The sequence below is a fragment of the Ambystoma mexicanum genome, chromosome 1p (genome assembly GCF_040938575.1).
Source record: "Ambystoma mexicanum isolate Mex_15411 chromosome 1p, UKY_AmexF1_1, whole genome shotgun sequence".
Taxonomy (NCBI): Eukaryota; Metazoa; Chordata; class Amphibia; order Caudata; family Ambystomatidae; genus Ambystoma; species Ambystoma mexicanum.
This window is the reverse complement of record NC_090921.1, coordinates 572,226,766-572,249,126: the sequence shown is the minus strand read 5'-3', so window position 1 is coordinate 572,249,126 and position 22,361 is coordinate 572,226,766. Positions and strand designations below refer to the sequence as shown.

Here is a 22,361-nt window from a genome sequence, read left to right as displayed (position 1 = left end):
ACAGGGTTGAAAACTATTCCTGAGAAAGTATTTTACCCAGAAAGCAGGCATGATTTTTTCCAAACTATGTCAGCTGTATATGGAGAAATGTCCTCAGAAAATGAGGAGAAGGAAGAAGAAGATGAACCTGAAGTTTCATCAGCAGGAGTAAAATATGGTACAAGAGAAGTTCCTGAGGAATTAATCAATCCTCAATCAAAAATGCAGGACTTGTATGAATGTTTACAGTCTGCAAGTGGACTAGATACGTCCCCTGAATACGAATTTGAAAGACCAGATCCAGCAAAACATGCTGATTTGGGTTAGAGAAAACTTATGAATATAGTAACAGAGTTTATGGGATGGGGTAGGAATTCACCTGTATATCAGGATGATGATATGACAGATATTTTGTCAGGAGGTCTTCAACCAGATCCCATACTTCCCTTTCATATTGCCCTGCAAAGGAGAGTAAATGCTGCTTGGGAAAGACCGGAATCTATTCCAGCAGTGAATAAAAAATATGTGGCAAAATACAGACCTTGTGACTCTGATCTAGAGTATTTGAGTAAGCATCCTTCTCCCGAGAGTCTGGTAGTACAGGCAGCTACATCAACAAAAAATGCTGCATACCATACAATTCCCCCTGATAGGGATGACAAGAAGATAGATACATGGTCGAAAAAGGTCTTTACATCAGGGAGCATGGCTATAAAGCCCACCAATGTATCTTGTACGCTGGCTAGATTCAATTCTACTCTGTGGGACTGCATGTCAGCAGCAGCTCAACACATCCCGGAAGGAGAGGAACATGATGTTTTCCTGTCCATAATTAAGGATGGAAAGGAGGCTTCGGGAGAATGCCTTCAAGCAGGTTTGGAAACTGCTGACAGTATCAGCAGGTCCATGGCGTCTATCGCAGTGCTACGCAGATGTGCGTGGCTAAGGAAGTCAAGTTTCGCACCAGATGTTCAATCTAGACTTCTTAATGCCATTTCACGGCTCGAGGTTGTTTGGTAGCAAGGCGGATGAAAGTTTGGAGAAGCTGCAGACCTCCAAGGCAGCGGCAAAGTCACTCAGTGTCGCTATAAGACAACCTCAGCAACGCCCTTACACTGCTCATCTTCTTGGAAGGGTCATCCTTTTCGTTATTATTCCTCAATTGGAAAAGGAAAGGGGCAGGCCAGTCAGAGGGAAAAGGAAATTTCCTCGGGGGCAAGGAAGAGGTGCTAGATCTGCCCCGGCAGCTGCATCTGTCCCTTCAGCCGCTGCTGGAGCTGCCGCAAAACCACTCTGAGGTTTTGACTCGCAAGACCCCAGTGGGAGGTGAGGCATTACTTCAGATGCTTGGGCACTGGAAACAGTAACCCAAAGTTACTGCCTTCCCTTTCTAAAGAAACCTCAATCACCCACCGGAATACTACCCTACCAAAAACCCATATCCATTCCTGTTGCAGGAAGTTTTAACCCTGCTACAGAAAGGTGCAATAGAACAGGTACCTGTAGGGGAAAGGAACAAGGGTTGGTATTCCCCATTCTTCCTCATTTCAAAGAAGGACGGAGGACTGAGACCCATCTTGGACTTGAGAAACTTGAACAAGTTCCTCAGGAAGGACAAGTTCAAGATGGTCACTCTTTCCCAGATCCTTCAGGCTCTCCAACTTCAAGACTAGTTGGTATCATTGGACCTTCAGGATGCTTACTTTCATGTGCCAATCCATCTCAAGCACAGAAAGTACCTGAGGTTCGCAATTGGCAACTCTCACTATCAGTTTCGAGTTCTGCCATTCGGGTTACCCTCCACCCCAAGAGTTTTCACCAAGTTGATGGCGGTAGTGGCAGCGAGTCTCAGAAGAGTGGGGATTCACGTCTACCCCTATTTGGACGATTTGGTGATCAGGGCACGTTCTCCAGAACAAGCCCAGAATCATCGATCCAAGACTTGCCACTTCCTTCACAAACTGGGGTTTTCTCTGAATTTAAAAAAGTCAAACATGATACCATCACAGAAGCTCCAGTTTATAGGAGCAGTCTTGGATACTTGTTCGGGCAAAGCCTCACCTCCCGAAGAGAGCTCACCACATTCTGCAGATGGCGACAAATTTCCAGAATGCCCAGTATCTACCGGCCTACGATTTTCTCGGGTTGCTCGGCCTCATGGCATCCTGCATTTTTCTGGTGCCAGAAGCCAGATTGAGGATGAGATCCCTTCAATGGGCCCCAAGGACTCAATGGTCTCAATTTTCAGGGGAAATGACAGATCTTTTACAAGTTCCAACCAGGGTAGCACAGGATCTACAATGGTGGGCTTGCAAGAAACATATCCTCAAGGGAGAATCTTTTTGGCGACCATGGCCGGTAGTAACGGATGCCTAACTCACGGGGTGGGGAGCTCACACCAACGAGTTGACAATCAGCGGTCGTTGGTCTCCATCGGAGGCCAGACTACGCATCCACCTATTAGAGCTGAGGGCGATCAGATTAGCTCTGAAGGCCTTCCTGCCCTCTGTACGGGGAAAGAATGTCCTGATAATGACGGACAACACAGTGGCCATGTACTACCTCAACAAGAGAGGAGCAGTAGGGTCACTGCCACTGTGCAGAGAGGCAATGCAGCTCTGGTTCTGGGCAATACAAGAAGGGATCTCTCTATCTGCCATTCACCTAGCAGGAGAGAAAAAAACAGCGGCAGACGCTCTGAGCAGGCAGAGCTCAGTCTCCCACGAGTGGGAACTAGCTCAGGAAGTCCTTCAAGAGATCTTCAACCTTTGAGGAACCCCTCAAGTGGATCTGTTCGCGACCATTGTCAACAGGAAGGGCGAACTTTACTGCTCAAGGGAATTTCCCCCGAGAGGAGCTCTAGGAGACGCATTCGTAGTGGAGTGGGAGTTTCCTCTTCTATATGTCCCTGTGATCCCTCAGGTAAGCAGGAGGTTGAGAAAGTTCAGGAATACCATGATCCTAATTGCCCCGGATTGGGCCAGGAGAACGTGGTACCCGGATCTTCTCGACATGTCCATCTGCCCTCCAATACGTCATCCAAAAAGAGAGGATCTTCTCTCGCAAGAAGGTCACGTTCTCCATCCAGAGGTCAACACACTCAACCTTCATGCATGGCTTCTGAGAGGTTGAGATACAAGGATTGGGACCTTCCGGATGATGTTATAGAGATTTTGCTTTCGGCCAGAAGGCCAGCAACAAAATCTTTGTACCGGTGTCGTTGGAACAAGTTCAGTAACTGGTGCAGGGATAAGAATGTGGATCCCTTTGAATGTGATATTCCAATGGTATTATATTTCCTGTTACATTTAGCTAATCTGGGGCTCCAGGTTAAGACAATAAAAGGATATGTAGCAGCACTATCTATCTTCAAGCGCTCTTAAGAAGAAAAATCTTATTTTAAGATATCTTTTAATAATACAATTTCTAAAAGGTTTAAACAATGTTTTTTCCACCAATACCTTTTCAATTTCCTGTGTGGGATTTAAATTTCTGACATGTGCACCCTTTGAGCCTTTACATTCTTGCCCGTTAAGGCTTCTTACGTTAAAGACTATACTTCTAATTGCATTGACATCAGCCCGCAGAGTGAGTGAGTTGCAGGCACTTTCGAGTGGTCCTCCTCACACCATCTTTCATAAAGATAAAGTTGTCCTTCGAGTCAAACCCTCTTTTCTACCAAACATAGTTTCAGACTTTCATCTGTCACAGAAAATAATTTTACCTGTGTTCTAGCCTCCTCCTCACAAAAGTAAGGAAGAGGAAAGACTGCATAGGCTAGATCCCAGAAGGGCTCTTAGCTTTTACATCTCAAGATTGTCAAAAATACGTCGGTGTCAACAACTATTTGTGGGATAAACTGGTTGTAAATTAGGACTAGCTGTAACCAAACAAACATTATCAAGATGGATAATCTTAGCCATAACAGAGTGTTATAGGCTAGCTGGAAAAAATCCCCCTGAAGGTTTAAGAGCTCATTCAACTAGGGGCATAGCAACTTCAACAGCACTTAAGAGGGGTGTACCTGTACAAGACATTTGTGCAGCAGCCACATGGTCATCCATGCATACTTACATCAGACATTATGCTTTGGACACAACTACCCCTCAGGGAGGTCTATTTGTCAAATCTGTACTACATTCGGTAAATGACTAAAAAGACACCTGTACTCCCGCCTCCAATAGAAAACTGCTTTGGGAGTCTATTTAAAATGAGGAATACGTGGGAGGACACAATCCATTCGAAGAACAAGTTACTTATCAACTGTAACGTTCTTTCGATTGGATGTTCCTCCCACGTATTCCTCATCGACCCTCCCAATCTACCCCACAGTACAGTTTACGTGGTTTACACACTGGAAATTCTTTTAGGGTGTAGGTCAATAAGAGGCACGCCTTTGTTTATAATACATGGGCTCTGATGCACGAAAAAACAGAACTGAAGCCAACGGGTGCACTCGAGGCAATTATACTACGGATGACGTCATCACTCGACGGAGGCCGCCGACGGACATCGACGTCGCTGCCTCGAGTGGAGCGCCCTCTGCTGGAGAGAGAAAAAAATTTCCGAGGCGAAACCTAAAGGTAAGGGTATATCTAAGATGAGGAATACGTGGGAGGAACATCCAATCGAAAGAACGTTACAGTTGCTAAGTAACTTGTTCTTCTGGTTCACCACAGAATCCTCAGTAACACAGAGCAGTTCATTTTTATAAATTGATCAATTAAAACTGCAGTGCTCTAGTAGATTTCTTTTTGGGACATTTTGCCCACATACAATGGAAAGGGCTCCCTTCGCTTTACCCATGGAGGCCATCTTTAGATTGTTTACCACATGTTGTGTTGGGTGTCATAAGAAATCTCTCGCGATAGTCTTCTACATTTTTACAAATGTTTTCTTTTTCATGACAAAATCCTGAAACCTTTTATTCAGTGTTGTCTGAGGTTGCGCCGGTCCCCGTGCCATTGGTCCTGTCGTAGCAGATTCTCATCTTCAAGTGTGAGGCCTTCTCAGGTCTATGGCGGACGGAAACCAGTGCCACCTGTGGCCTCAGTCTGTTTAAGACTTCCACAAATACTGCCTCTACTCCCTGTATCCAGTGCTCAATCTTTCAGTCATTCTCAAGCAAGATACTGAGACCGCCACCGCAGGTTAGTTGCTTGGCTCGATGACACAGGAGCTTCTATCTGCTTCCGTCCCGAGTAATGCTTCCCTCAGAGCAGACCAGTCCAGCTTGCTTCCTCTTCAAAGAGATCAAGTTCGCACGAGGATATTGCTCGTAGTAAAAAGACTAAAAGGGTCCAATCGACCTCTGCCAAGGTAGCCTTTAGGTCAACTTCAGCAACAGCGCCAAAGGTTGCTTTGGCATCTTAAATAGGTTTCCTTGTCAACGGCATCAACAAGCAAATGGGCCAGGCCTCCTTAATCGTCTACGCCTCAGTCGACAGCCCAAGCCATATTGTCATTGGTGAGTCAAGTCAGCAAGTCTTCTTCCATGACTCCGTAAACAGGTCGGGCACATTGTCAACATGTGTAAGATCTTCGTTGACTACCCCGTCGTCGGCGCCCAGCAAATCTGTGACCATGACATTGTTGATGTCTTCGTCCACAACCATGTCAACGGCACAGAAGGCAAAGTTGTCCACCTCATCATCGGCTGGCAATACTTAATACCATGAGGAGCCAGGCCTCCGCAACCATCTACCCTTAAGCTTTGTCCACCCTGGCTGATCTACCCAGTGCTCCACACTTGTCTCCACTCTCCATAGGCATCACTACAGCCACAAGCAGCTCTTCTCTCACCCCCGCCTGAGCATATCTTCCAGGATACTGAACCAGAGGAGCCTGTTGGGGTTTTCTCTCAGAGTGCAATGGACAATGTAGGGTCGGAGACTGTGCGGAGTGGGGAGGGTCCTCTGTCGATCATGCCTTCCCTGGGCCAGTGCCAGCATCTTCGGGGCTGCTTCGTACCACTCCAACTGGCCCACCACCAGGAAGAGACGTTATTTTGGACATTCTCACCATACTGAAGTTCTTGGTCTCAGAACTGCAGCACTGGCTACCTGGCCCTTCAACACCACAGCAAACACCTCCTGGCCCTCCAAGAGTTGTAGATGCTGCCTGCACCTGTACATACTCATATGGACACTGAACTGGAAGACGGGAAGAATGTTTCCCAGGGAAACGCTACGCATACCACAGGCACAAATGATTTTGACAATCTGGTGTTAGATGCCTTAATGTCAAGGGCTACAAAGATGTTTGGCTTGGTTCCAGAGGAATAGAAGGAGGGTTTCCTCTACCAGCAGCGTGAGCATCCCAGAAACCCGATCATTGCAATTCCTGTGCCGGAAAACCTATCGGAGGTTGTTCTGTTGACCATGACCAAAACCTCTCAGCCCCTCCAAAGAAGGAGGGGTTCAACAAAAAATACCAGGTTCCAGATTCCACACCCAAGTGGCTCAGGTCCCTACCAAATCCTGGCTCTGTGGTTTTAGCCTTGCCTTGCTCTGCCCTCAAGATAAAAAGGACAAGTGCACTTTCATCAAATGTATCATCACACCGGCTGCCAACACCATCAAGATGGCCAATTCTATAGCCATACTCTCATGATATGACACAAGTTTGGTTACAAGTTGGGTCTCATTCTCAAATTCCTCTCGGAGGATAAGCAGGCAGAACCTTTCTCCCTGCTTCAAGAGGGTGAATCTGCTTCAGACTATGCTGTTTCAGTCTGTCGACATTGCGGACAGCAGTTTCAAGGAACTAGGCAACAGCGCTGTCTTATGCAGGCAAGGATGGCTTAAGACCACCAACTTTCGTCTGGAAGTACAAAGAAAAGTAGTGGACATGCCCTTTAATGGAATTGATTTTTTTTGGCAAGAAGGTAGACGAGACCTTGCAAACCATCAAGGCATATATGGAAATGGCACGTCCCGTGGGCACCCTGCAACAACAGCGCCAGTCATTTTGATCTGGAAATTCACATTTCTCTTGAACATTGAAAGACCAGTCCCTGCACAGAAGAGCAAGTCCTAGCCCTACCGGGGAAACCAGCACCACTGTGGCTCCTTGCACACCAGGAGCCAGCCAGCCACTAAACAAACCTGACCCGTCTCGGGACCAGCCTCACCACTTTCACGCCCCAGAGGGCGTGAGGGTTTCCCAATTTGTTGACCAGTAGAAAATGATCACCACAGACGGATGGGTGTAGTTGCTCATCCTGCAGGACCACACACACTGAAATTTGTCAACAAACCACCCACGATTGCTCTCTTAAGGAAGGTAGAGAAGCATGTGCCCCTAGTACTACAGGAAGTACAATTGCTCCTGACAAGGGGAGCCATTGAAAACATCCCATCAGTTCAGCGGAGACAGTGAGTGTACTTTGGTACTTTCTAGTCAAAAAGAAATCCGGAGGCTGGAGGCCCATCCTCGACCTCTGGGTCCTCATCAAATTCCTCACTCCCCAGATCTTCAGGATTGTGATTTTACGGCACGTATTGTCTCAGCTTCACAAAGGGGATTATTTGCATCCCTTATTTTGGAAGGTGCTTATTCTCACATCCCTATTCATTAAACACACTGACATTAACTACGCTTCACAGTGGCAGGTCACCACTTCCAATTCAAGGTGTTGCCCTTGGGCTTCGGTCAGCCCAGCAGTGTTCACCAAGTACTTGGCCCTGGTGGTTGCACACCTTCGTAGCTCAGTTGCACACATTGATCCATACTTAGACAACTGACCAGTGCCATACCCGCCATATTGCAATGTCTATCCGATGCCTACAGTCTAGGATTCTCTGTGAGCTTTCAAACATCCTGTCTAACCCCATCGGAGGTGTTCCCAGGGGATGGCTGAGGGGACTAGTCTTTTAGTTGTAGCCCCAGATAGAAACTCGGGGGCTACAACCAAAAAGGCTAGTTGGCACAGAGTCCTGACATTATCTTAGCCCCAGATATTTTCCAGACCTAGCAACACCCCTGGGGCTCACAAAACGATCTTTCATGGCTACGGCCTTCGAGCGCAGGTTGAGAGCCCTTCTTGCCAATGTCCTGTTACTGTCTCAGGTGTCGACGCCTCAGTCGAGGCGATGTACTCGTGCATTGATCTGCTTCAGCATTGCCGGCTTCACATGCAGGCTTTCCAGCAGTTCCTCAATGCTTGCTGTCGGCAGACCTCTGGATGTTGTGAGGACAAGATCCTTTTGTTGAGGCAATTCAAGTATTCTCTATGCTGGTGGCAGTCTGGGCTCATCTCGTCCGGGGCTCCATTTAGTCTTCCCCACATCAAGTCGCCATCATGACGGATGCCTCCTTGGAGGGCTGGGGCTTGCACACAGGGGACCTACATGCCTGGGGTCTCTGGACACATAAAGAGAAGCCTCGTCATATCAATCTTCTGTACCTACAGTGTTTTGGGCCCTCAGTCTATCCTTCAATTCATATGAGGTTGTCAGGGTCTTCACAGACACCACCACCACAATGTTTTATATCTGCAAACAAGGGGACACAAGGTCTCTTGAGCTGTCAATTGAAGCACAGACGTTGTGCCACTGAATTGGGAGCTCCAGGAATTTCAAATTCGTCGGATCTTCAGTCGATAGGGTACACCAGAAGTTAATCTCTTTGCTACCCATGCTAGCAAGAGGTGCATTGCTTTTGCAAGCATGTTCTGTCATCCTGAGCACCTGGAAGATGCTGTTACATTCCCCATGGAAACATTTCTGTATGCTTTTCCCATGACCCTCCTGGTGGCTCGGTTATTAAATCCCTGCAGACAATCTCAGTGCAAACTGGTCTTAGTGGCCCCTGCTTGACCAAAGACCGTTCTGTTACACCAACCTCCTTGCCCTGTCCTTCGGCCCCGCCGATAAAGATGCCTCCTCTGTGTGACCTTCTCTCCAGGAGCAAAGGTACAGACTGAGCCTCTTTGAACTTAATGGCCTGGCTCCTTGACTCCTAGATTTCGACAATATAACGCTGCCACAAGACTACAAGGTCATTCTAGATGTGCTTTTGTAAGAGGCCAGCAAGGAAGAGCCTGTGCTTCTTCCTTGCTGGCCTCTTACAAAAGTAAATGGAAGCATTTTACTACCTTGACCCTTTCAACATGCTCCCTAAAGACGTTCTACCATATTTGCTCTCCTTGTCTAAGGCGGGCCTGGTACATTAATCCATGAAAGTACATCTGGCGGCTATCCCACGCTATGCTAGCTCCTCCTCCAGGCCTTCACTATGATCCCGTCATTTGATCAAGGAGCTCCTCAAGAGTCTGTTCCCTCCCCCCGTCACACCACCAGCGCCAGCCTGGGAGTTGCTTGTCCTCGCATGGCTCATGAGACCTCCTTTTGCGCCTCTACATTTGTTTTCGCTCTCAAGTTCCTATCCTGGAAGACTGCGTTACTGGTGGCCATCACATCTGCTAGACGTCTTGGCGAGATTCGGGCTTTTTCCTGAAAAACCCACCTACTTGGTTTCCACAAGTCCAAGGCGGTGTTGCGCACTAATCCTTCCTTTGTGTCAAAGGCTTTTTCAGTGTTTCACCTCAGTGAGCCGGTGGTGCTAACCTATTTTCTTCAGTTCATCGTACACTCCTACGGAATGCTCGCTGCACTCTGGATGTGGTGCATATTTAATACTATGTTTGACACACTAAGCCGTTCAGGAAGTCTTCTTAGATATTTGTGACTTTTAGTCCCTCTGCATTTATTTAGTTTATTGTATTGTTTATTTATATAGCGCTTATACACAAGTGAAGTGCTTAAAAGCGGGAAGGTAACAAGGGAATACATTCATTATTCTTAGGCCTTGACGATTCTGAATGATCCAAACGGAGAAACGAACATACTAGGCCTGACGACATTTCTCCTAGCGTAAGTGCATGAAGTGGTACAGTAGAGATCAAGCTCGGGAAGGGGAAAATGGTGGGGAGGGGGGACAGGACAGACACACTAACTGGTCCTAGTACATTTAGGTCATGCATTAGTACAGACGGAGGTTGGAGAGATGTGGGGAGGAGGGAGCAAAGAGTCCGGTCCAGCAGGGCCCTGGGGTAATGCAAAGGGGTTGCCGTGCTCAAGGAGTGTATGCTGAAAGTACAGTAATGTTGAACAAATTGCAACGGCCCGGAGGGCAGTGCAAAATACTGGCGGGGGAGCCGGGGACCTGTAGGCTCTGGAGATTCACCAGGCAACCAGTCAGCAAAACAGAACAGTTGGGGAGGAGAAGGAGGGTTGAGAGAAAAGCAAGGAGGTTAACAGGGGAGCGGGAGAGAGGAGGAAGAGAAAAGGAACGTCTTTATGAGTTTCCAGAACCTAAGGTTCTCTGGCTCAAGACGAAGACAGACACGGAGGCTGTTCCAGCAGGAAGCACCTGCAGAGGATAAAGATCTGCCCCCACCCTGAATCTCTGTTTGTGAAAAGTATTTAGAAGACCACGTTGTAGATAGTGATGGCGCTGGCCCCAGAAAGTCTTGTGGATTATGCAAGTCTTGAACTTGATTCTTGCAGCCACGGGGAGCCAGTGGAGGGATTTCAGCGCCGTAGAGATGCAGTCGCAGGGCTTGAGGCCAAGCATAAGTCTTGCAGTTCTGTTCTGGTTGAGTTTTAGAGGATGGAGAGTAGAAGTAGGAAGACTGAGAAAGAGGCTGTTGCAATAATCCAGCCTAGAGAGAACCAGGGCGCTCAAGGTGATGAGCCTCTGGGGGAAAGTGAGAAAAGGTAAATACGTCTGAGGAGGTGCAGTTGGTAGCTGGACTTTTTGGAGATGTCTGCGATGTGAGAAGAGAATTAGAGTGGTGTCGAAGATGCCCCAAGATTTTTTGCCTCATTGGTAGGTGAGGGGGCCAAGGGAGGTAGGCCAGTGGGAAAGCAGGAGCAGTGGTCCCAATGAGGACGATCTCTGTCTTACTGGCCTTCAGGCGTAGATCGTTGACAACCCACCAAGCATGAATTGCAGATAGTCAGGGATGAGTGAGGAGGAGGCGGAGGAGGCTGAGGGTAGCCTGAAAGAGAGCTGCGTGTCATCTGCATAACACTGAAAGTTAGATGTAAAGGTTGAGATCCTGTGGGCAAGGGGGCCACGTAGATACTGAAGAACCAGGGGGAAAGGTTAGTTCCCTGGGGGACACAACAAGTAGAGAGAGTGGTAGAGGAGAGAAAGGCTGGGAGTTCTACCTGGGAGGGCTAGTCGGAGAGAAAGGAGGCGAGCCAAGCCAGGGCCTGATCTGTGATGCCCAGGGTATCACACAGACGGGTGATCAGGATGTTGTAGTTTTCCGTATCGAAAGCAGAATAGAGGTGGAAAAGAATGAGGACAAAAGGGAGAGTTGGAGTCAAGATTTGAGAGCAGGTCTTCATGGGTGTTCAGAAGAGCCAGACTGATGATCATGGAGACAACTAACAGATTCAGTGTGGAGGGTAAGTTGAGTGATAGCCAGCTTCTCCAGGAGCTTTCCCAGGAAAGGGGTGATGGAGTTTGGGTGATAGTTTGCTGGAATGGATGGGTAGGCAGAGGGTTTTTTGAGCAGAGGATGCACGAAAGACTACTTGAGAGGAGAAAGGAAAACTCCAGTGGCGAAGGAGAGGTTGCAGAGGTCGACCAAGTCTGGAGCTAGAGTGGCAATTTTGTCCTTGATAGTTTTAGAAGGGCAGGGTCCACCTGTTTAGAGGAGGCTTTCATAGACCGGACTCGTCTAGAGACCTCCTCCGGTGTGACAGGGTAGAGGTAGGAGGGAAGAGTGGGAGGTGGGGGGGAGGCCCCAGGGCCCAACAGAGGTTGGTGCAGGGGGGAGGGAGTAGAAAAGAGCGAGGACAGGATGTCCTGTGTTTGGCTGGTGAAGTGTGCGGCCAGGGTCAAGCCAAGGGCCTGGGTAGGTGTAATAGAGGGTGCGGTTGCAGTAGGGTTGCATTTCCTTGCAGACTTTGAATAAAGTTCAGCCATGGTGTTAGACCCTGCGGAGATGCAGGCTTGAAAGTAGATTCTTTTTTTGAAGCGGATGCAGAGTCTATATTGTCTTTGAAGAAGGCGGCAGGCCAGTTTGTCAGAGGGTGTACCTGTAGTTCTCCAGCATGGGGTCTGGCATGGATTCACATGCTCATGAATATTCCCCGTCGTCAGGCTGGGAATCCTCGGTAAAGAAAAAACCAGTATCAGTTTCGTTTCTGATCTGTCTTTCGTAGTAGTAACCAATCACTGGTCTCTGCGTCATACTGACCACAGCCAATGACTGCCCTCTACCTAAGCCCCGCCTCTGGCAGCCATCTTCAGATTTTTACCGCACGTTCATGTGTTGGGATCCTCGTGCTATTGCTCTCGAACGTTAGTGCTATTTTTTTCACGTTTTTTCTCAAAAACTTCGTTTTTTTCGGTCAAAAGAGCCTCAAGCTCCACCGACTCTCCATCCGATCAACGGGGACCCGTGTCAGATTCGTCCACGCCCCTCAAGGGTGAAGATTCGTCGAGCTATGCTTTTGGAGGACTCCAGAAGTTTCTCAGGCCCATCTCGGTCATGGCCCAGGAGAAAGGAAGCTCGACGCCCGGAGAGCTGTTCAGGGTCTGCCCTGGATGCCAGCTGCAGAATGTCTTTAAGGAAGACGAACACTCCTTTTGTCTTTACTGCCTACATGAGGACAAGACGCACGTGGAGAAGGACTGTGCGTTTTGCGGCAACATGTCGGAGCGGACCATGAAGGACCGCCATCAACGTCTCGCCAACTGGCTGGAAGGGAAGAGCCCGTCCGGCGAGAAGAAGAGGAAGAAATCCGAGCGGTCTTCTAAGACCTTTGAGGGCGCCCGGCGACGGGGGTCCAACATAAGGCCAAGCACCGCGAGTCCGCTGGCACCGGGAGCGCCGAACGGTCGGGCTCTACGGGCGCCAGGCAGGGCGCACCCTCCCCGGCACCATCAACCACGAGCCAACGCTCTGGGACGGGTAAGAGGAAGGCCGAGCACCCGGCAAAGCTCCTGGAGAGGCCCCGGTCGAGCTCGAAGGCGGAGGGGGAGCAAGGCAGTCTCCCTCCCCTCAAGGAGAAGGCGGTGAGCGCACCTAAGGTGGTGAAAGCCTTAATCCATCCGGCCAAGGCCTCTATCGAGACAGTCGCGGCGGCCCTGGCTCAGCCTGTGGAGGCTACACCAGTGGTGGCGACCTCGGGGCTCAGAGTCTCCCTGCCAACGCGGAGGGAGTCCTCTTTTATGCCCATCGACAGGACCCCTGTGAAACCTCCGACGGAGAAAAAGGGGGGGCAGGAGGTCGTCGTGGATTCGGCCTCAACCTCTGAGGAAGAACTGATCGAGGTCTTAAGCCACGGCGTTGGCGTGGAAGAAGACCAGCCCGTCGGGAGGGATCCCGACGCAGGAGACGACGTCATCGTCGACGGTACTGACGGGGCCCCTGACCGCCCGTCGGATTACCCTCTGCCAGTGCCGCAAGACAACTCGGTGGCCATTTTGTTGGCTATACAGTCCTTATGCTCAGAGATAAGGACGAGACTGCCGTTACCAGTGGAGGACCCACTCCCGTCGGGGGACCCGGAACCAGGCCCTTCGGGTAGCCCCCCTCCTAAGAAAAGAAGGATTCACCCTCCACCTCCTTATCAGCCGTCGCGCCCCGTTCAGCCCTCCTCCCCGTCCACGACTCGAGGGGATGATACAGGGACTGACACGGCCGCGACGGGTACGGACGACGAGGTGTCCGACGAGGATCTGCCGTCGTCTCCTCCCACCCGGGCTTCCCCGCCCGACGAGATTGGATCTTTTCACTCCATGATCGCCAGGGCATCTGAGCTCTTCCAGCTCTGCCCGGAGGAGGAGAAGAAGGAAGGTTTCCTTTATCAGTGGCGCAAGGCCAAGAGGAAGACGGTCCTCGCGGTACCTCTACCAGACGATATTTGGGATGAGGGCCTAGCCCTCCTCAAGAACCCATCCATGACGCCGGCTAGAAGAGACCGGTACGAGAAGAAGTACCGGGTCCCGGACGCGGCCCCCTTGTGCCTCCGGGCACAGCCTACCCCGGACTCCGTCGTCTCTGCGGCGGCCAGGAAGAAAGCGCGGGGGGGGGGTGCGGCCTCCACGTCGACTTCCCCGCCGGAAGAAATTGGACACGATGGGGCGCAGAGTCATCTCGTCTGCAGCGACGACGATTAAGGTGGCCAACGCCTTGGCTATCGTAGCCCGCTACGACAGGGAGCTGTGGTACAAACTCGCTCCCCTGCTGGACAAGAGGGCGGATGCCCTGGAGATCTTGCAGGAAGGTGAGGTGGCATCGGACCACGCCATCACGATTGCGACGGACATCGCCGACACTGGATTTCGCCAGTTGGGCAACGGCGTGTGCCTTAGGCGGCGTGGATGGCTCAAGGCTACTGACTTCCGTCAACACATACAGACCAGAGTCCTGGACATGCCGTTCGATGGGAACAACCTGTTTGGGAAAACAGTGGACGATCCCCTTCAAGCCATTAAAGCGGACACGGAGACGGCCCGGGCGCGCGGGGTTCTCCAGCAACGGCGGCCGCCCTTTCGGAGCGGCGGAGGCAAGGGTGCCTCCAAAGGTTCCAGCGGCGGATTTTCCACCTACCGTCAAGCGGCCCGTTCGTCTCAGGAAGCTTACAGGGGATGAGGCAAGTCAGGCGGACCCCGCCTTCGTCGCCAAGGAGGTCAAGGCGGCAAAGCCTCGTCTAAGCAGGATTGAACCGGCCGTGGGGTCGGGCCCCCTCCGAAGCACCCCGGTGGGAGGCCGGCTGGCGAGCTTCGTCAGCGTGTGGGAGTCCATCTCCACCGACCGTTGGTTTCAAAGAAGGTGCCCGCGCGTCCCCCCTGTGGCCAGGACAGAGCTTCACGTCCCTCAGCTTCTCCGGGAGGTAAAGGCGATGCTCAGGAAGGGCGCCATCGAACTTGTCCCAATGAGGCTTCGGGGCTCCGGAGTTTACTCAAGATACTTCCTCGTGAAGAAGAAGACGGGAGGATGGCGCCCCATCCTAGACCTACGACGGCTGAACAAGTTCATCAAGGCACAGAAGTTCCGGATGGTCACCCTCCAGCACGTCCTGGGGCAGCTGGAGGGGGGCGACTTCCTGTCGTCGTTGGATTTGGAGGATGCCTACTTCCATATTCCCATCCTAAAGGGGCACCGGAAATTTCTCAGGTTCGTGGTCCAAGGGCGTCACTATCAGTTCAGAGCCCTTCCCTTCGGTCTACGGTCGGCTCCCAGGGTATTCACCAAGTGCCTTGCACCAGTGGCGGCGCAGCTGCGCCGAGAGGGGATCCACGTCTACCCCTACCTGGACGACTGGCTCATCCGAGCCAAGACGAGGGAGCTTGCCGTGGAGCACACGGCAAGGACCGTCCAACTTCTCACGGACCTGGGATTCTCCGTGAACTACGCCAAGTCCCACCTGGTACCCGCGCACGACGCACTGTTTCTGGGAGCGAAGCTCGACATAGTGTCCCTTCTGGCCTCCCCGTCGGAGGAAAGGACCAGGGCCATCCTGGGCAAGGTACAGCGGATGTTGGTTGCCGACACGGCCAAGGTGAGGTCCATCAAGTCCCTCCTCGGAATGATGTCTTCTTGCATCTACCTCATTCCCATGTGCAGGCTCCGGATGCGCCCGTTGCAGGAGTTCCTGGACGCGCGCTGGATCCAAACGACGGGCGACTTCGAGGAGAGGATCACACTCGACGAGAGTTTCCGACGAGCGATCCGGTGGTGGGGCAGCCGCGCGCATCTGACGGCAGGCATGGACTTCCAGACCCCAGGCCACCAGGAGACAAGTGACCATGGATGCCTCCCTGGAAGGGTGGGGAGCGCACACCGAAAATCTGCACGCGAGAGGCCTTTGGCTCCCGACGGAGAAGTCCCTCCATATCAACGTCCTGGAGCTCCGTGCAGTGTTTTGGGCCCTCAGATCCTTCCTTCCGTCCCTCAAGGGCAAGGTGGTGAGGATCTTCACCGACAACACCACCACCATGTTTTACATCAGGAAACAGGGCGGAACCAGGTCCCCAGCACTGTCCAAGGAGGCGCAGGACCTGTGGCATTGGGCCGTCGCCCAAAGGATGTTTCTGGTGCCGTTTCATCTGGCAGGGATAAAAAACACCATTGCCGACTCACTCAGCAGGGAGCTGCGCTCGTGCCACGAGTGGGAACTACGGCAGGATCTAGTGGATCGCCTCTTCCGACGGTGGGGCACACCCCAGATCGACCTGTTCGCGACGGCGACGAACTCCAAGTGCCGGAGGTTCGCCAGCAGGTTTCCCCAGCCGAGGAGCATGGGCGATGCTTTCTCGTTCCCCTGGGAAGGCCTGTTCCTATACGCGTTCCCTCCACTGCCACTGCTGATCCGGCTCATCAACCAGCTCAAGAGGTCACGGTGCAGGATGATCCTCGTCGCACCTGCGTGGCCGAGGCAGATATGGTTCCCGGACCTTCTGGACTTGTCAGCGTCCCCGTCAATCAAGCTGCCAGTGGACGCGGATCTGCTCTCCAGGGAAGGAGGCGCCATCCTCCACCACGACCCGAAGTCGCTGAACTTGCAGGCCTGGCTCCTGCAGCGCTAGAGTTTGGAGGATACGACATACCGGCCGACTGCAGAGAGGTTCTTGCAAAGGCCAGGGCGTCCTCGACTCTTAAACGCTACGGACACAAATGGAAGAGGTTCTCTGTCTGGTGCCACGCACAGAAGATTAACCCTCTAAGGATTACGGCTCCCCAAGTACTGCCGTACCTGTTGACGCTGGCCAAGGCTGGACTGGCACACGCGTCCATCAAGATTCCTCTTGCTGCGATCTCCCGATACACCAGAACCACGGGGCGGACGTCCTTGTGGTCTCATCGTCTGGTGAAAGAATTCATGAAGGGACTATTCAGATCGTTCCCGCCGGTGAAGGCTCCGGCCCCGGCGTGGGAGCTCAACGTGGTGCTGACCAAGCTCATGGGACCTCCGTTCGAGCCTCTGCACTCGGCCCCGTTGAAGTTCCTGTCGTGGAAAACAGCGTTTCTTGTGGCCATCACCTCCGCACGACGAGTGGGAGAGATCCAGGCCCTATCTTGCAAGCCACCATACTTGACTTTTCACGACACGAGGGTGGTGCTCAGGACGCACCCCTCCTTCATGCCCAAGGTGCCGTCGGACTTCCACCTCAACGAACCCTTGGTGTTGCCTGTGTTTTTCCCGTCGCCTTCGTCGCCGGCTGAGAGGACTTTGCACTCGCTTGATGTGGCTAGAGCGCTGAAGTTCTACGTGGACCGCACAAAGTGTTTTCGGAAGACGTCACAACTCTTTGTGAACTTTGGACCTGTCAATCAGGGGAAGGCTCTCTCGAAGGCTTCCATTTCCAGATGGCTCTCCGGCTGTATCATGTACTGTCATCGGTTGGCAAACCGACCGCTGCCTGGCCGTCCGAGAGCCCATTCCACCAGAGCGATCGCAGCTACCACGGCGTTCCTATCTGGTGTGCCCCTGCTGGACATATGCAGGGCTGCTACGTGGAGGTCGACGCACACCTTCACGAAATTCTACTGCGTCGATCGGGATTCCAGGGAGGAGTCCAGGGTCGGCCAAGTAGTGCTGCGCAACCTGTTCGCCTGAGGTGAGCCTGGTGAGGAGGTAAGATTGCTTAATGTTGAGTTTGATGTAATGCTTAATGTTGAGCCTTTGCCACCTCCCGTGGTTGTGCATGTGTGTACTGCTATGTATTCTTTATTCATGAGCATGTGAATCCATGCCAGACCCCATGCTGGAGAAGGAACAAGTTACTTACCTGTAACAGTTGTTCTCCAGCATGGGTCTGGCATGGATTCACATGCGAACCCTCCCGCCTACCCCTCTGCGGCTCTTCACTTGGTCATACTGCCACTTCACGTGCTTCCAAATCTGAAGATGGCTGCCAGAGGCGGGGCTTAGGTAGAGGGCAGTCATTGGCTGTGGTCAGTATGACGCAGAGACCAGTGATTGGTTACTACTACGAAAGACAGATCAGAAACGAAACTGATACTGGTTTTTTCTTTACCGAGGATTCCCAGCCTGACGACGGGGAATATTCATGAGCATGTGAATCCATGCCAGACCCATGCTGGAGAACAACAGTTACAGGTAAGTAACTTGTTCCATGCCCATTTCCGTTCTGCTGTTCTGCACTTGGTTTAAGGGCAACCAGATCGGAGTTCTACCAAGAGTTGCACTTTTTTGGCAGGCTTCAGTCGGACCCGCATGACAGGGGCAAGAATGTCAAGAGTGTTGGAGATGGAACGATGAAAGTTGTTGAGGGCTGTATCAGGTTGGGAGTTAGCTGTAGGAGGAGGAGAGTAGTTGGAGGCATTGGCAGCCGCAGACACTGTTTTCATGGGTCGGATGACCTTGAAGGCAGGAGGTGGTGTAGGGTGTGCTATTGCCAAAAGAGAAGACTGCTTCAAATGAGAAGAAAGTGATCCGTCCATGAGAGTGAAGTAGTGAGAGGAATGGAGAGTGGAATGTCTGTGATGATGAGAGCATACAAGGTGTGGCCAGCAGTGTGTATTGGACCGCAGGGTAGAATTGAAAGAGAAAGGGAGTCGCATAGGTTTCGGAAATGACCTGAAGAGTCAGGAGAGTCGAGATGGATGTTAAGATCCTCCAGAATGAGGAGTTGGGAAGAGGAGGAGAGGGGAGAAGAGGCCAGGTCAGACCATCCGTAGAGGAAGAAGGTGGACTGGCCCGGCGGCCGATAGAAGGTGGCAGGCATTCATAGAAATAGTAGACCTCCGTGGGAATAATGGAAACGGGGATCCACTCAGGCAAGATCAATGCTGCTCCACCTCCTGGCCTGTTGGGCCTGGGCACAGAGAGGATCTTGTAACCTTCAGGGAGGAGTGTGTCATAACTCATGACAGAGCTGTCTTTAAACAGTGTCTCAGTAAGAGCATGAACATCAAGTTCCAGGAGGTGGCAGAGGAGTGCTTGACAGCAGAGCGAAAGTTTAGTGTGACGACATGGAACAGGTACCCACTTTTGAAGGACTTGCATGGGTGGATGCAGCGGACAGAGGTACTACCCCCCTCCCGCCACCCACAAGCAGCGTAAGTGCCTGAGATATAGATGCAGGAGGAGGCAAAGGAGGCAAGAGAGCTCCAGCTGCAGTGGAAATCAGTGGTGAGGGCAGCAGGGTGGAGGGGACTGACGGATTGTCAGTGTAGTGTGAGTAGGCAAGGGTGCCTGTACAGTTGAGAGCGACAATGGGGGAGTTGCAAGGTTGGTAGGAGACAAGATAGCCAGGGTGGGCATAGTTGGCAAAGAAAGCCTTGGCGGCTTTATAGGCTAGTGGCAAGGGAGCCAGTGAAGAGGAAAGTTGATAAGGTGAGGAAAGGAGCATATCAAAAAGAGGTTGGGCTGCAGCCTTTGTACTGGGATTGTACCGTTTCGATAGACATTTATGATGGCCCTGGAGGTGGAAGATGAAGCAAGAAGGGCATCCCAGCGTGTGCCACCATTTATGTGTGAGGAAGAGTAAGGAGAGAGCAAAACAGCCATATGGGGAGTGCATAGGTCGTGATCAGGAACGACAAAGAGGATGTCAGTGAGAGTCTCTGTGCCGGAAGCTCTGACGTAGGTGTCAACGATGGGAAGGCTATGGTTGGAGGAATGCATGTCCTTCTTGAGTTTCTTCCTGCCAGACTTGGTGAGAGGTGAAGGATAGGAGATGGGTAAACAGAGTGATGGGGGAGATAGAAAGTGCCATAGTGAGGGCACAGGGAGTGGTAGAGGCAGAGCAATTCAGGTATGCAAGAGGAGGTAGGCAAGAAGGGAGCAAAGGATAGGGAAGAGACAATAGGAGATGATGTGGATAAGGAAACAGATAGCAGACCAGACAGAGAACAGAGGGGTTAAACCTGTTCACACATTCTCATGAAAAACATGATGTTAGCACAGCTAAAAACGAATTTAAACAGCAGCAAGACAATCTGGATGTGAACACAGCAAAAAACAATTTAATATTTCTCCAGCATGGGGTCTGGCATGGATTCACATGCTCATGAATATTCCCCGTCGTCAGGCTGGGAATCCTCGGTAAAGAAAAAATCAGTATCAGTTTCGTTTCTGATCTCTTTCCTAGTAGTAACCAATCACTGATCTCTGCGTCATACTGACCACAGCCAATGACTGCCCTCTACCTAAGCCCCGCCTCTGGCAGCCATCTTCAGATTTTTACCCACGTTCACGTGTTGGGAGTCCTCGTGCTTAGCTCTCGAGCTTTTACTGCGTGTTTCGCGCTTTTTCAGGTGAATTTTCACTTTTTTTCGGTTAATCTAGCCTCAAGCTCCACCGTTTCTACTCCCGTTAACGGCTACCCGTTGCGGGATTTTCCTTTGCCACTCAAGGGTGAAGATTTCGTCGAATCAACTTCTTGGAGGATTCCAGAAGATTCGCGGCCTACTTCGAGATGGCCCAGGATGCAAGTTCGTCGCCCGGACCCAAGCTGTTTCGCAGCTGCCCTGGATGCGGGGTGCAGAATGTGTTTAAGGAAGACGAACTTTCGCGATGCCTCTACTGTCTTCATGGGGACAAGACTCATGTAGAGAAGGACTGCCAGTTCTGCAAGAACTTGTCGGAGCGGACCATGAGGGACCGTCGATCCCGTCTCGCAAGCTGGTTGGAGAAGGGCTCGACGGGTGAGAAGAAGAAGAAAGGATCCGAGCGGGCTTCTAAGTCCTGTGCGGGTGCCCCGGCGACAGGGGCACAACACCAGGCCAAGCGCCGCGAGTTCGCTGGCTCTTGGAGCGACGAAAGGTCGGGCTCTTTCGGTCGCCAGGCAGGGCGCACCTTCCCCGGCACCGTCAACCACGAGCCAACGCTCCGGGTCGGGGAAGAGAAAGTCCGAGACCCCGGGTAAGCTTAGGGAGAAGCCCCGTCTGATCTCGGAAGAGGGGGAGCGAGGCATCGCCCCTCCACCGAAGGAGAAGGCCCGGGACGCACCTAAGGTGGTGAAGGCCCCTACCCAGCAGGCGAGGGCCTCTATCGAGGCTATCGCGGCGACTCTTGCCAAGCCGGCAGAGACACCGCCAGCGGAGACTGCCTCCGGGACTAGAGTTTCCCTGCCGCCAAGGAGGGAATCCTCTTTTCAGCCCATCGTCGTGGCCGCCATGATGGAAGAAGCGAGGGGGGGCGCGGTGCCCTCCTCGAGCTCGGAGTCAGCCTCGGAGGAGGAACTGACCGAGGCCGTGAGGAACCTCGAATTACAATTCGAGAAGGTTCGATCCCGTCAGGAAGATCCTCGGGAGATAACCGAGGAAGACGACGATGGTGAGGAAGAGCGGCCTTCCCTTCCGGCGCAGCCGGATCCTAGGCCTCAGGATGGCTCGGCGGCCATTTTGTCTGCCATCCAGTCCTTATGCTCTGAGATAAGGACGAGAGTCCCACGGCCCAGGCCGGAGGACCCGCAACCTGGCCCGTCGGGAAGTCCTCAGAACAAACGACGGAGGACCCAACCCTCTCCTCCGCTCGCCCCCGTAAGGCCTACAGTTCCCTCCTCATCCTCCCACGAGTCGGGAGATGACTGTGCGTTGGGCTCGACGACGGGTTCTGAGGGCGACGACGACGGAACGGGTCTCCCGTCGCACGGGCCTCGCCGCCCGACGAGATTGGCTCATTCCACACCATGATCGCCAGGGCGTCCGAATTGTTCCAGCTCTGCCCGGAGGAGCAGAAAAAGGAAGGTTTCCTCTATCAGCGCCGGGAGGCCAAGAGGAAGACGGTCATCGCGGTGCCCCTAATCGATGACATCTGGGAGGAGGGCCTGTCGGTTCTCAAAAACCCCTCGACGGCACCAGCCAAACGGGACCGTTACGAGAAGAAGTACCGGGTCCCCGAAACCGCTCCCCTGTGCCTCAGGGCCCAGCCAACGCCAGACTCGGTCGTCTCGGCGGTTGCGAAGAAGAAAGCGGCGGGGTCAGGAGCCTCGACGTCGAATTCCCCGCCGGACGGCGAGGGAAATAAGTTGGACGCCATGGGGCGACGGGTCATTTTGTCGGCGGCGACGACGATCAAAGCGGCCAACGCCCTGGCGATAGTGGCCCATTACGACAGGGAGCTCTGGTTTAAGCTGGCCCCCATATTGGACTTCCTGCCGGACGACAAGAGGTCCGAGGCCCTGGAAATACTGCAAGAGGGCGAGGTGGCGTCGGACCACGCCATAACGGTGGCAACCGATATTGCCGATACCGGTATCTGCCAGCTGGGCAACGGTGTTTGCCTACGACGACGGGGTTGGCTCCGGGCGACGGACTTCCGTCAGGACGTCCAGACCAGGGTGTTGGACATGCCGTTTGACGGCAGCAACTTGTTCGGGAAGGCGGTGGACGAGTCCCTCCAAGCCATAAAAATGGACACAGAGACGGCCCGCGCCCTAGG

General features: G+C 52.4%; 1 protein-coding gene across 2 annotated transcripts in view; it reads left to right on the top strand.

Annotated features, from left to right (window-relative positions):
- The window catches only part of AP3D1 (adaptor related protein complex 3 subunit delta 1), a 2,198,421-nt gene that overhangs the window by 1,266,337 nt on the left and 909,723 nt on the right, over nucleotides 1–22,361 (top strand). The gene's annotated exons all lie outside the window — the stretch shown is intronic.